The sequence below is a fragment of the Mus pahari genome, chromosome 19 (assembly GCF_900095145.1).
Source record: "Mus pahari chromosome 19, PAHARI_EIJ_v1.1, whole genome shotgun sequence".
Taxonomy (NCBI): Eukaryota; Metazoa; Chordata; class Mammalia; order Rodentia; family Muridae; genus Mus; species Mus pahari.
In genome coordinates this window covers 3,914,226-3,918,840 of record NC_034608.1, presented here as the reverse complement: position 1 = coordinate 3,918,840, position 4,615 = coordinate 3,914,226, and the positions used below count along the sequence as shown (strand labels likewise).

Below are 4,615 nucleotides of genomic sequence, written 5' to 3'. Positions count from 1 at the left end.
AGCGACTGCTAGATCCTTGGACTTCCATTCACAGCTACTACTGAACCATTGTTGGGATTTGGACTGCAGACTGTAAGTCATCAATAAATTCCTTTACTACATAGAGACTATCTGTAAGTTCTGTGACTCTAGAGAACCCTGACTAATACACATACATACATACATACATACACACATACATACATTTTCTTTAAATTTTGCCCTAGGGCCTAGCATGGTGGCACATGCTATTAATGCCACCTCTGTAAGTCTGAGGCCAGCCAATTCTACATGGCACGTTCCAGGCTAGTCAGCTTCATAGTGAGACCCTTTATCAAAAACAAAACAATTAGTTAATAGCCTTTGCACATGCATGCACTTGAGAAGTGGAAGCAGGAGAATCAGGAGTTCAGGGTTCAGCCAGGCCTACATGAGATCCCCATCAAAAGACAAAATCACTTTAGCCAAAATTATTAAATTGTGAAATGTGCAACAGTATATATGACACACGCAGATGCATGAGCTTATATACAAGAAGAGAGCAGAAAGGACACTGAGTGGCCTGCTCTATCATTCTCTGCTTTATCCCTGAGTCAGGATCTCTCACTGTACTTGGAACTGGGCCCCGGTGTTCTGTTTCTGTTCAACAGCACTGGGGATATTGGGCAGCACATACTTTTTCATGCGGGTTTTGGGAATCTGAATACAAGTCCCTATCTTGTGCAACAAGTGCTCTTACCCACTGAGCCATCAGGAGATATATAGTAGATTTTTTTTAAAACTTAAGATCAAAGCAGAGCCAGGTGTGGTGGCGCACTCCTTTAATCCCAGCACTTGGGAAGCAGAGGCAGGCGGATTTCTGAGTTCGAGGCCAGCCTGGCCTACAAAGTGAGTACCAGGACAGCCAAGGCTATACAGAGAAACTCTGTCTCGAAAAAACCAAAAAAACAAACAAAAAAGCAAAAAACAAACAAAAACCAAATACAATCCATTATCAAGTAGTGCAGAGAAACCCAGCTTTCCAGAGTGGAAGTGGGAAGGGCCATCTGGGACAAAGTCTGTATAAAAAGACAGCTGCACAGAACACCACGGAGCAAATTTTCTAGGTTGCTCTTGCTACAGGGGGCCTTCCTAGGGGAAACCAATTACTCCTTCTCCACAGAGAAACTCAGATCCACAAAAGTGACTAGGCTTGGGGCAACGTGACTCTGTAATCTTACATTAACCACATTTCATGATACAGGAAGAACTATGAGCCCCATAGTCCTAAATTAACATGAACAAAGAAGAGATTAGAAAGGGTTTCTCCCATGCTATGGAAAGAAACAGCACTGCACAGTGCCATTTCATCGTCACAGTAACAAATGTTAACATTGGGGCTGGAGAGATGGCTCAACAGTTAAGAGTACTTCCAGAGGTCCTGAGTTCAAATACCAGCCACCACATGGTGGCTTACAACCATCTGTAATGAGATCTGACGCCCTCTTCTGGTGCAGTGTACTTATATATAATAAATAAATAAATCTTTTTTTTAAAAATCAAAAATAAATAAATAAACAAATGTTAACATTGACAGTATTTGCAAGTTAGAACACTTGAAGATTGCTGGGCATGGTGGTTCACACCTATAATCCCAGCACTGACAAGGCAGAAGCAGGTAGATCTCTGTGAGTTTGAGGCCAGCCTGATCTACAGAGTGACTTCCAGGACAGCCAGGGCTGTTACACAGAGAAACACTGTCTTGAAAACAAACAAACAATCTACTTGAAGATTTATCCATGTAGAGAAGGTATTGGGGCCAAGGCAAGGTTCTTATTCAAGTTTCTCTCTGTACTTTGTCATCACAGACCATAAAGAGTTTGTTTAAAATGGCTGTTTGACTTTCACTGTTTTTCTTTTTCTTTTTTTTTAAAAAAACTTTTTTTTTTTAAGATTTATTTATTTATTATATGTAAGTACACTGTAGCTGTCTTCAGACACTCCAGAAGAGGGCGTCAGATCTTGTTACGGATGGTTATGTTATGAGCCACCATGTGGTTGCTGGGATTTGAACTCTGGACCTTTGGAAGAGCAGTCAGGTGCTCTTACCCACTGAGCCATCTCACCAGCCCCTGTTTTTTTTTTTTTTTTTTTTTTTTTTTTTTTTTTTTCCAGCTTCATTATAATCTTTTTTTTTCTTTATTTACATTTCAAATGCTATCCCGAAAGTTTCCTGTACCCCTTCCCCCCACCTCTGCTCCCCTACCCACCCACTCCCCCTGTTTTTCTTTTTAACAAATACTATATAAATAGACGGCTTCTCCTCAAAGTGGTGACACTTGTTGTAGAGGGTTGTTGGGTTAACAATCACTAGGGAAACTTGAATCCCAGCTGAATGTCATGATATGATGGGGCATACACAACTGTCTTCCCAGCAATTGCAAGATGGAAGCAGGGTTATGAGTTTGTGATCAGCAACGGATACATAGAGTTTATCCTGTAATATATGCTGTCAGCCTAAGCTATGTGAGATGTCAATCTCTTATAACTAAAAAATAAAATAATAATAATAAAAAAAAAAACATTGGCTGGAGAGATGACTCAGTGGTCATGAGAATGGCTGTTCTTGCCGAAGACCTGAGTCTGTTTCTCCACACCCATATTACATAGCCCACAAACACCTGTAACTCCAGCTCTGGGGGTGTTCAACATCCTCTTCCATGTATATACACACACACACACACAATTAAAATAAAATTTAATAATAACCGTAAAAACAAACAAAAAAAAACCCTAAACAAAACCTCAGGCCATTGTGAGAAAGATCAACACAGCAAACTACAGGTTTCTTATCCTCTGACCATCCAACTGTCACCCCTCTTTAAGAGTTTGACTTACATTTCAGGCGTAACACCAGTCCCACAGGAGGTGGCTGATGTGGAATACCCTCCACCACTCTGAAAGTCTAGAATTGTGCACAGCATATCCTAAACAAACTCGGGGGTGTCAAATGAGACTTCCTAACAACTATCTCACACTAGTCTTGGGTCCTAGTTAAAGCTCAAACCAAGCACATCCCACATGATTTCACTGGAAGGCTGTTTTGGGTTTTTCTCTGGACTTCAGTCACAAACTTCTCCTCTTTCCTGAAACTGTTTCATATCCTTTGGCTTAGTGGATCAGAGCCATTGAGAATGACAAGATACTGAGTCTTGTGACTTTTCCTAGCAAATTATTGAACCTGGAGTTTTCCTTAGTACTCAAATATAGTCACTTATTATGATTTCTAAAGCTTTGCCCACCTGGCCATGAAAGTCCCAATAGTTCAGGGGTATCATGCCATGTATGGTACTTACTACATGCATAGCTTTATGGATCTAGAAACTGTAAGAGTGCTCTGCTGAGTGTGTGTATGAGAGGGACCATTCACTTAGCACATATCCACTGAGGGTCTACTAAGGAACAAAAAGTAGTAGACCAGAATGTGGTAGGGGATGGGTGCAGAGTTCACGAAAGGAAAAAGAGAGATAGATGGCTCATGTTTCTATTCTCAGCATTTATGAGGCTGAGGATTTTGAATTTCAGGCTGAGAAGTGAGTCTGGTTTCTCTCACTTGCTTGAGGTATGACCAGGACCAATTCTGAAGGGAACAGAAGGTTTCACGTAAATGAGCATTGTTTCCTCCATTGGAGCAGCATGACTGTGATCAGGAGAATAAAGGCCTGCCCTCTGAGAGGCAAGAGTGCTTAAGGGCATAAACTGTGAAGGTAACCTGTATGGCCTCCAGGTTAAACCCAAGTTTCAGAAATACACAGCCGTGGGCAAATTCCTTAATTGCTTTGTAAAATTGGGGAATTAGCACTGTTTATGAAATAAAGCTTATGTAATGCTTTTACAAATGTGATCTCTGAAAAACAAGTCTCACTGTAACTCCAGTGCCAGGGGATTCAACATCCTGGCCACTTCCTGGCCACAGGGTGGAACCACACACCCTGCCACAGGATGTGTGAATACAGACAGACAAGGCCAAAGGAAGAGCAACTTGTGGGCAAGAGAAACACTGACTGCAGAGAAACTTGACATTGACTTGGCTCTGAAAGTAAACATCTTGAGACAGAACAAACTCACTCCTGAGAAACAAGAAGTTACAAAACCCATGGCCTGAAAAGTCCTGGGAATTATAACTGCTCCATTGGTGAAAGATATGACGCCTAAAGAAGAAAGACAAGACTTGGCAAAAGTCAGAAAAAGACCGTTGAGTCTGAGAGGTTGTTGGCAAAATTTAAGTTTTGGGAGGTCAAAAGGAGTCTTTGTGAGATCTGCTTATGTCAATGGTAATGATGGAAAACGCCATGAGGTGTCTGTGAAATGAAAGGAATTTGTAAATGTACAGGAAATGACAATACACAGACCAGTTGCAAAGAGTGTATCTGTCGGAGAATAGGACAGGGAACAGGTAGAACTTGAGGGGCAAACTGAATGGAAACAGACTGGAGATGAAACTGGAGATATGGGCACAACTAGAGATATGGAAAAGGGAGAGTGGTAAATTTACTAAGCAGTGACAATATGAAAGATGGAGAAGTGAGTTAAACAGGACTGTGTGTTCAAGAATGCTACGCCCACTCTAGTGGTGATTCACAACAGGCCTGAAAAC

At 41.4% G+C, this 4,615-nt stretch overlaps 1 long non-coding RNA gene across 1 annotated transcript in view; it reads right to left on the bottom strand.

Annotated features, from left to right (window-relative positions):
- Positions 1-2,945, bottom strand: part of LOC115062617 — a 24,186-nt gene extending 21,241 nt beyond the window's left edge. Inside the window, exon 1 of the long non-coding RNA XR_003842569.1 lies at positions 2,857-2,945. This is a non-coding gene — a long non-coding RNA (uncharacterized LOC115062617). The remainder of the gene's footprint in view (positions 1-2,856) is intronic.
- Between the last annotated feature and the right edge of the window lie 1,670 nt (positions 2,946-4,615).